This window comes from Periophthalmus magnuspinnatus, chromosome 13, assembly GCF_009829125.3.
Source record: "Periophthalmus magnuspinnatus isolate fPerMag1 chromosome 13, fPerMag1.2.pri, whole genome shotgun sequence".
NCBI classification, from domain to species: domain Eukaryota; kingdom Metazoa; phylum Chordata; class Actinopteri; order Gobiiformes; family Gobiidae; genus Periophthalmus; species Periophthalmus magnuspinnatus.
The window spans coordinates 13290004-13300719 of NC_047138.1; the positions used below are offsets into that span (position 1 = coordinate 13290004).

At 39.1% G+C, this 10716-nt stretch overlaps 1 protein-coding gene across 1 annotated transcript in view; it reads right to left on the reverse strand.

Annotated features, from left to right (window-relative positions):
* Positions 1-1751, reverse strand: part of hip1 (huntingtin interacting protein 1) — a 78656-nt gene extending 76905 nt beyond the window's left edge. Inside the window, exon 1 of the mRNA XM_055226214.1 lies at positions 1742-1751. The gene's annotated coding sequence lies outside the window, so the exon portion shown is untranslated. The remainder of the gene's footprint in view (positions 1-1741) is intronic.
* Positions 1752-10716: the final 8965 nt, after the last annotated feature.

The following is a 10716-nucleotide window of genomic DNA, read 5'->3' on the forward strand; positions in this document are numbered from 1 at the left end:
AACTTTTGTGACACTTAGTGCCACTTTGCCATCGCCACAGTCGCAGATGAGACACACGCAGGTTTCTTTTACAGTCATAAAATTTGTTTTGCCATGTTTTTGGAGTCATAAAATGCATTCAGCGTGCAACTTTGCAGCGCTCACTAGCAGAGCACTGGTTTTGTCACAGGCACAATACTAACCTTTGAACGGAGTAGGTCAGAGTTCACCTTAACTTATCTAAACTTCATGTCTAATGAACATATTTTTAAGATATAGTCATTTTTAAATCTATATAAATGCATTTTTTTTTAAAAAAGCAACAGAATAAAATAACATTTTAGATTCAGCTCATTAGTGATTTGTGCTGTTTTTAGAACCGGCCTGTGGGCAACTCATCTAGTCCTTGGGGGCAACCTGGTGCCCGCGGGCACCATGTTAGTGACCCATGAATTAGACATTGGGAATGAAAGGAATTTAAGGACTTGACTGTTGTTTGGTCATGGTCATGTGAATTATCATTATGAATTATGTTTCTCTTCACAATAATTATAGCACTAAAACCTGATATTGTGACATCCCTAGAGACGATAAGAACTGGGAGAGATATCTAACCAACAACCTCCGCCAACTGCAGCCACATTTGACAACTGCTTGTGGTCTCCTCTAGCACACTTTGTTCTACAATGTTACTGAAGCTATGAATTCTGAGTAGATATCCAGCATTAGAAGGCTCTGGGCTGATTGAGTTTCACTATAGGCCAGTCGAGTGACCAGACTACGGGCTAAAATTGGACTGTGTACAAAGGTGAATGCAGCAAACTCGTTACACTTGTTTTCTTGATGTGAAGAGTTTTGATCTGATAGCCATGTGCACTGTAATATAATGGGCTGTATTAATTTCATTGTTAGGATGACATTAAGTAAAATGTTTTATAGCTTGTGAACCATTCTGTTATCAGATTTCACAAGTATAATTGCATAATGATTTATTCATACTTTATTTTTAGTTTTCTTTTGTACCTCTGCTAATATACGGCGATAGTAGTCTGTATTCATGTGAACAGCCATTTGTCATTTAACAGTTCTCCGAGGACTTTAACTGACTGCTAAATCGGAATCCATTCTGTCTTGAGCAGGTTGTCCTTTCTCCTGTATCCAACAATCGGAAAAACGTTTTGCTCGTTTGGAAAAGGGACATGGTGGGAGTGGATTACTTCTCACAGCTGTGCAGACGCATATCTAAGGAGCCGCCACTCACTCAGAGGTCAGTCCCATAGCAGTCTCGCTTGGGTCTTTTAAATCACTCACATGTCAGGGCTGTGAATAGCCAACCAATAGGCTCAATTAACACTGAAATACTCTTGAATCCTTGTCCTTCTCTTGCCCGTCACCACCTCTTGAGCAGGTCTTTCAGATCTCAGGACATAAGACGAACTCAACTCGTAGCCAACTGGGATGAACCACGTTAAGGTCCCCTATCAAGCTATAGCCACATAACTTCAGCCTGCACTCACTCTCTAGAATCCCTCCCGAGCCTATTTTTGTACATCACATCCTGGCAACGCTCATGGGAAAACAAGCCCCCCGCCCATGCTATCACTGTATCCAATGTTGTTGTCTGTCTTTGCTCTGTTCAGGCCTCGTCTCATTTCGGAAGGAGCAAAAGATGTCGTGGATAACTCAAAGATGGTAGCACTACATAGCTGGATAGTTTGAGTATGTGTTTGGTAAAAGCACGGTATTTGTTGGTATTCATGACGTGTGCAAGCTTAATTGTTAATATAGATGGTTTTCAAAAATATAACATAATACCCGGATACTAATCAATACTACAACTAGTATAAAAACTAGATATTATTTTGAACAATTTTCCATAATATAAAAAATAACCACATGTTAGTATTAAAGAAACATTATTGTGTGTTCAAAATAACATTTCAGTGTCTAAAAAATGTCATTTTTTGTTGTCATTGTGGTATTGCAATCAATATTAAATATCAAGCCTTTTCCTTAATATTGCATTTTTTGTATAACAGCCCTACAGTGTAGTGTGGGCTGTGGGGTTTGCAGATAATTATTAACATGAATAGAAACAGTGTAGACGTATTTTGATTATTGCAATTGGTTAAAATTGCAGTGACATAATGAGGTTGAGATGATTTTTTAATTTGGGCTTGGAATCAGCTGATGCTTCAGACACAAAAGTGGCAAGGGTCTTAAAAAAAGAACACTTCATTGTCAATAAACAGACAAATACACAATGTTCTACAGCAGCCATGGACAGCCTCCATCTAAGCTGATTCATGCATGAGATGCCATTGTGCAAAAATGCATATTGTAAACATTAGTGGAGTCTAAAAGCTGAAAGTATACATTTTTGTTCATACAGTTCTAGACATATCTGTGGTTTTTGCATAATGTGACAGCTGCATTCACTGTGGTGGTCATGAAAGTCAGCTAATACATTACTTAAATTAAAGTATATGAGCTTTAAATGGTTTAAACCAACCATTTAATTTGGTTTCATTTGTGTTCAGTCTGATTTAAAGGGAGTTTGACCTTTATTTATGATAAGATTATTTTATTCAAAAACAAGTTACTGTTTTTGATTATACTGTTCTATTAGTGTTTTATTAATAGATGAGAAAATAGAATAGAAACTTTTGTGATGCATTTCGGTCTCACTAATCTGGAGCTAAGATACTGTTCATGTCTCACATTACTATTTTTTGCGGTTGGCCTAAAATATTTTGTGTAACAAATGCAGTACAGACCACATTGTTGTTGTTGGGGAGAGCAGTGGGGTTTGGACTGTTGAGTTTTTAGATAATGTATCTTTCATAGAAAAATAAATGCGGTCCATGAGAAATCTACCACTATTTGGTTGGACAAAAATATCTACTGTACATAATCATTTTGTCACATTCCATCTTTTCTTCCACTGATAAAATACAAAATAACCCCTTAATATGTATACCTTTTACACACAGAGGACACAAACTCCCTACTGAGTGACAGTGTTCTGCAAATAGACATTGCATTATCACCTCCCCTACCTGAACAAACATTTAGTCATACAGTTACCATTAGGACTGACTGTTGATGGAACCCAGGTCAGGGACTCTGCATGCTACTTCCTGTTTTATCTTGAGATCTGTTTTATCAGTTTGTGTCTATCAGGACAATTCTCTAGTGTGGGTCCAGGAAGTCAGATTCACCATCCATGTTTAGCTTAGAGCGTAGCCGAGAGGGATCACCAGTGATAACATAAAGTTAGCCAAAAGTGATAGTCTGAGGGCTGGTTATGTCTTCCAGTTTGTTAAGTTAATGTAGTTAATGTAATTTCTTTAGTGTTTTAAAAGACATTCTAATAAGCTTCAATATTATTATGTCTTCAGAGATGACATTTGTAGACCTGTAAATTAGATATTTTCACCTTTTCAGACCTTGTACTTTGTTTAGTTTGAACTGTTTTGTAGAGGTGTCCCCTGCATTTGATCCACCTCAACCAATTCTACAAGGCCTGTCAGAAAAAGTGCGTGTCAAACTTGCCACTTGCTTAAGAGTGAGCTGCAGGAAGGGCATCTGGTGAAACTACCTGCCAGATCTAAAACAAATCTCATACCATTTGCTGCATTCGATTGCAGGCTATCAACTTTACCCTAGCTGAAGAGAGAGAGACACACAGACAGAGACTGTGTAATGATGATGATGAAGCACAAATACCTCATACCATTTGTCATGTTTTCATGTGTTTGGCCATCACAATTACATGCTGTCAGCTGGAGGCCTGTGGGGTGAGAGAGAGACAGAGAGGGCCAGAGCCAGTGCATGCCACAGAGAGTGCGAGTGACACATGTTCCACAGAGCCAGCGAGACTCAACACATGGCGCACCAGAAGATAGATAAAGACAGAGGAGCTGTGGAAGACTGTTCTGGGAGAGGAGAGAGGAGGCCGCAACAGTTGAGATGTCCGACTGGGGGGCAGAGGGGTGCAAGAGAGACGCTGCAGGACAAGCACAGGGATATCAGCTATCTGCAATGCCCCTCCTCCTACATCTGCCCTGGCACTGGGACGTCAAATGAATCCTATTTATAACCTGTGGAGAGATGGGGGAATCAGGTGGAGTCTCCTCTGGACGCAGGCCAGTTTTAAAGGGTGTGTGTATGTGTTAATGTGGAGATGTGTGTGCATGTGTTTACAAGGCTGCAAAGTTGGCATATACTATGAATGTCTGGCTGATAAGGACTGATATGAAAAGTCTACAGAGGAACAAAGACTGAAGAGAGAGAAAGAAAATGTGATACGTGATAATAACATTTTAGGTATTGTGAAAATATACCTCTTGGTAAAATTTTAAATAAGATGAAACAGAAATCTATGCATTTTTTTGATTGATAATCAAAAAAAAAATACTGAATGACTTTCAATTTTGATTTGACTAAAAATATCTACTAACTAGGTCATTTTGACCTAGTTGACATCAGACTTTATTTATATAGCATGAATAGTTAAAAATCATATAGTTAAATTTGCCAACAAAACTGTGTTCTGATAAAAAATCCAGACAGAAACATGCAATTTCTTACTTGGACCATTAGAGACCTTTTCCGGGAAGTTCTGCCCAAATTCAAATCCAACCATTACTTTTGAGCTGTCTCGTGGTCAACAAACCAACTAACAAAATAATGACTATGAAAATATAAACTCCTTGGGGGAGGTAATTTATGACTTTTAGGTTTTTTATTAATGGAATTTATTAACTGCAATACCACAAGTCAAACCTTGAAAAAACACTTGGCAATACAGCCAAATGCTGCAATTAGAAACCAGACTGAAGACACAGTTGGTAAACTTTCATCAGAATTTCATTATTAGCATCTTCACAGCTCTTTACCACCTTTTAAACAACGTAATATGGCACGCAGTTTGCCACGAGTCTATCATGTAAGAGGTGTAAGGCTAAACCTGCGTTAACACTGGATAGCTAATAGGCTCATCCATCACACAGGAAATGAGACAGGCTTTCTCCCCCTCTCAGAGCCCAGACGCACTCACAAACCTACAGCCCCCAAACTATGTCCAAGCTCTCCAACCGGGCTATCCTCTCTTTATTATTCTTACTAAAACAACGGGGCCCTTCATAGTCCACCTAATTTATCCAGTGTCTCATTTCGGAATAAAAAGTCCCCCAAAAATGAATCGTGCAGAGTGAGAAGGTCGCTGTGGTTTGAAAGCTCCAAACCTCAGCAGCCTGTATGTGAGGGCTGAGGCCAGAGGGTCCAGGGGAGGCCCATGCACTCCCAGCTTGGTCAGGCTTTGACATGGACGAAAACACATATCCATCAGAAGCACAGTTTACACAACCCTAGCATTCCTACACTTCGTAATGTGTGCACTACCATTTTAGAAGTCAGCGTATTTTTGTGAGAAATCTAGGAGGCTTAAAGGTCCCATATTACGCTATTTTCTGATCTATGTTATTATGTTGCTTCTTCATCAAAAACATACCTGGAGTTTTGTTTTGTTTCATTCACACATGTTTAACACACAAACTGCATATTTAGGCTGAGTTCGTCTCTCTAACTGAAAACACTTTGATCTTGTGATGTCATGTGGCAATACAGGAAGTGTTTCACTGTGTTTTTAAATGGAGATAATATGATTAACTGAGATTCAGGAGCAGAACCACACCTTAATGTCCTTCTGCTTCTCTCCAGTGAACTATAGCTCACGTCAACTACACCTCTAATTACCCAGAAGCCCTATTTATACAAATCTATCCCAGCAACATCGTTTGTCTCCGCTCTCTTGACCCCTCCATCCTACCCCATTTCTTGTGTTAATCTTTCAACCTGAAGACCTCACCATCTACAGACAGAGGGGGTCCTGAGTCGGCTGGGCTAACCGCCTGAGACAGAGCTCCCATCCTGAGTCGCTACACAGCCTCCACATCTATTCATACCATCAATAAATATCTTTATCATATACCATTGCTATGGCATCGTCCTTCCTTCACTAGAATCATTTTAGCTCTGGAATTTCCAATCTCTACAGAACTAAAGGTAAAAGGTAGCTGTTAACTTGAAACTACCGCTTCATGACATCACAAGGTGAAACAGAGCATTTTGAGCTTTGGAGATGTAGACAGACTAATAATAAAGGCTTACTCAAACATGTGTGCTTGAAACAAAACACAACACAGCTATGTTTTTGACACTCTAACATGGCTAAAAGTTCACAAGAGTCAATTTTGCATAATATAGGACCTTTAAGAACTTGGAGTTGGATTCTGATGAGGGAGTTGTGGAAGTGTAGTTTGTTCATTTTATTGTTTAGTGGAGCTACTAGTTTGAAAAACAAATGAACGATAACAAGGACCTGGGAGCAAAATCTGTGCAATATCAGAGTTTAGAGAAAGTTTGGCAAAAAAAACAAACAAAAAATCTATAATAAACAGTAATATCTATTTGGAGCATTGCTACATTTTAAGTACTACTACTACCACTGTACATGGATGTTTATTAATTCATTAAAATCTATATCATATAGTTCCATAGAGTCCAATGATTACCGCAAATGTTTCATATATTATAAGCTGGAGTATTAAATTAAAGTCTAATAATACCTCTATGTAGCTGAGAGTCTAGTATATTGGTTAAGTACTCTGATTGGGAAAATGCCCTGGCACAGAGAACCACCTTCTGATGGTAAAAGGTGTCTTTGATTCAGTCTACCCAGAAGTCTGTGTGTTTTCCTTAGGTAGGTGAATATAAAAAAGCACAGGTTCCTAAATTACTGTCAGTCAAAGACGTTCTTTCTCTCTCTCCCGCCGCCAGCCCCGCAGACTCCGGGCCCTTCCTGCTTCCACCAGCAGCAATGGGGGCTTTCTCTTGTTTCCTGGTGCTGGCAGCGCTGGATAAACACACAGGCTTCCCCCTCATATAAAGGCTCAATTCTTCTCCATCATGTTTAAATATGGATACAAAGAGAAACTTGTATGATAATTTTTGGCATATGGTGGTGGGGGTCAGCCGAAGGGTGTGTGTTTGCATAAGAGAGGGGGGACACAGGCGAGACAGACTTGTGCCTTGTTCTTAAACTTGTCCAAGATTTTGTAGTTTTGTTTTATGCTCAACCAGACTGATGCCATCTCGACAAAAGTGCCTGGAAAAGTAGAGGTCTAACAAGCGTTTGCCTCCGTTAAGCTCTCTGCTGATATGATAAGAGTCGGCAAATAAAGCAGTTGTGTTATGGAATTCAAGAAGTGGCATGTGGAAATGTGCTATGTAGCCAGAGATTAAACAAAGACTTAATTGGTCAAAGTCAAGCAAAGGGGGTCGCTTGTCCTCTGGCGTGAGGGGCCTTCAACAATCTATCTCTCATCTTTGATTTTTGGGATATGGTAATGAAATGGAGCCCCAGTCTGGCTCATTGGTTGGAACATGCCAGAGATGATAGAGATAAACTGGATGACAGTGATGGCCCGCCGATAGCCCCCAGATCACCTTACTGCCCCAGTGCCAACATATCTGCAGCTAGGCAAGTGCAGGCCTCTGAGGAGAATGATGTTACCCCTCACGGATGCTTCAAAGGCGGCTGCAGCTTCCCCTCGAACACAAAGGTAGCCGCCAGCCTTGAAATACAAATGAGTGGCTTGCTTTAAGCTTACTGCTAAATATAAACATAAAATGTGCCTAAAAGTGTAATGACATACTTGTTTAGTATTAAAATATACTGCATGTTTATATGGGAAGGTTTGTGGTTTAATCAAGCTTATACCATTGACAGAAAGTGCAGTAGAGCCAAACAATTTGGGAAAAATATCTAATTTTATCTGACAAGTATTGTGATTGTGATTAAATTTGCAGTATGTTTTAATAATAGGAAAGTTCAAAGTTCAGATTATAAATGCTTCCAGAAGAACTGACAAAAGACTTAGATATGAACTGACAAACTAATACAAGAATCATATTTCAGAACATGTTTGTACAGACCTAAACTGTAGAAATAGCCGTTTTTATCCAGAATAAAACACAATATTTTGTTATTTCTGGAGGAAATGATGATACTTAAAAAATTACAGCCTTTGTGATTTGCCAATTGCGTTCATTCAATTTGCAGTTTTGGCTTTATTGCGATTAATCCTACAGCACCTTACAAGACAAAAGCACAAAACAGAAAAATCATAATCCAGTTAAACAATCTTTAATTACAGGTAGTTTTGAGGTAATATAATGTTGAGGTGTGTAATAAAAAGTACACGCACTACAGTTTGGAAATATACAGTTTTGTATGTTTGTATGTTGACTTTCTACGGTATGTTATCTCATCGTTATCATGGCTGGAAATGAGACAGGAAACAACAACATTAGTCAGTATCTGGCTATGCCGTTCATGCTGTGAATGTGCTGATAGTGTAGATTAGCAGCAGGTTTGGTATGTGACTGTGGAGGAGGAGGACGGAGGTGAAAAGTGAGATAAAACCAGTATACAGTATGCCATAGAAATTTGTGTTACATGTTATGCTGAATACCACTGTATCTTAATAGCTCACAGGCCGCTCATGTTTGGAGACTGGGGATGATTGGCAGGCGGTGGTGCAGTTAATAAAGCCAAAGTCATTCTTCTCTCTGTCAGGATATAGAGTGCACATTCACACACTGCCAACCGAAGCAGGCTGGCCTCCGTTTGCTCAAGTGCACATGTAAAATCCTGTTTCTTTTGTAATAGTCCCAAAACACTATTTGATATTTTAATCCCACTTTACCTTACCAAGCCCCTCTCCTCCTGAACTTCCAACAGATCTAGAAAAACAACACATTAGATTTACATTTGGCTAAATATATTTCATTTTGATTTATTCCAATGTGTCTTGAAAAAGTAAAAAAGTCCACATCACACAAAGTAAAATGACCTCAGAGGGAACTATTGACAACTGCGGCTATAGTTGGATCACTGTACAAGATTTCCAGCTAGATAAAAATACAGTGGGGCTTTGTAAGACACACCAACCCTTTATAAAACCTTACAATGCAGCGCTGACCTTGTTTCGATATTTGTTCTACTTGTGACCATCTTGACTACAACATTTGGCTACACCGTGCAAGAAAACAACCCATTAGCAGCAACTTAGTAAATTTATGTATACACAGCTAATCGTAAGCAAATGTTCTTTATAGTCACTGCGGGGAAAGTAGTTTTTATTTGTACACAGCCCCATTTCACATGACATACTGAGGCCTTACTGGTGATTCTTGTGAGAATGTTCCAGTTTTTGTGTCTGAAATGTTAATGCACAGTAGATCTAATCTTTATGAATTAGAATGTTATAATTTGTGAGATAATGAAACTTTACAAAATATCAATTATTTTAGTAAAATTGGCGTGATGAATCAAAAAGTCATGGTTTATAGCTTTGAGCTGGTGCGTCATCCTACTTTATTAACATTTGTAACACTTTTTACTTCAGAGTCCTGTAGTTCTGCAGAATCTGTGTAATCCCTCAGTCTTCCAGGTATGAACCATAGTAAAAGAAAAATTCTATCTGTCAACTGGGCAAAAAGTTGCTGGATCACTGCTCATCCAAGCCACTTCTTCAGTTTTGGTCAGACTGCTTGTGGACATTGATTTATATCTATCTGAAAAGAAGCGCAAACAACACTGAAACTAACACGCCTATTTGTTTACAGTTTCTGTTTGTTGGCTAAGTCTATTGAACTGCACTAAGTGTGAACTGAATTTGAGAGGGGAGTTAAAGAGGCAATTTTTATTAGGAAAGACAATCCTTCTTTGAACAGGAATGGGGCGTTAGACATCATCTATCTCCTATTTATAACTACATTCTCAGACCTAAATCCAAACAAGGAAAACAATAGGGCTAGCCAGTATGCTAATATGTGTGAGCATCCATTAGAGGCCTGCATGATTATGCTAAATATGACTCAGGCACTGTTCACACTTAGTGTAGCCCATTAGACCTAGCCAGCAAACATAAACTAAACAAATAGGTGTGTTAGTTTCAGTGTAGTTAGCTCCTCCCTTCAGATAGCTATAAGGCAGTGTCCACCAACAATTTGATCAGAACTGAAGAAGTCGCTTGGAGGAGGTGTGAAACATCTTCACTCAAACAACTTTCTGTTCAGTTGATAGACTTGAAATTTTCTTTTACAATGTGCTTTTGTAGAGTACTTGATAATTGTTTTATGAGACCCTCAACAGAAGTTACATTTGTAATCTTGTATCCCTCATGCGAATCCTATCTGGCAGTATTGTTCAAAATGTAGCTGTTCTGGTTGTAAAAATTATGTTGTTGCTGTGGACCGTATTAGATTTCTGACCTTGAGAACTTCCTGGTTGATTAAGCATATGGTTGCACCGCAGCATCCTCCTGCATAGAAAAGTATCCTTTGGGTCACACGTGCATGACTAAACCTCCTGCCCTCATGTAGACATGACAGACGCAAGCTAAAGCAGGGAGGACGATAAAACGCCCCTATGCCAAACTGTACAACTGAAAACTGATCTGAGAGATAATAAGGATCTAAAAAACACTAATGTTCAGGTTTCAAGCTGCTAGACCTGACTCATAACAACCGCCTTGGTGCAACGAGCATCAAAGAGGCAGCTTAAATGAATTAGACATGTGGAGGAGTGTGAGATATCGTTGTGAGAAAAGCAGGAAGAAAACACACCAGACCTTGAATGTTTCCAAGGAGGACTTTTTACATTTT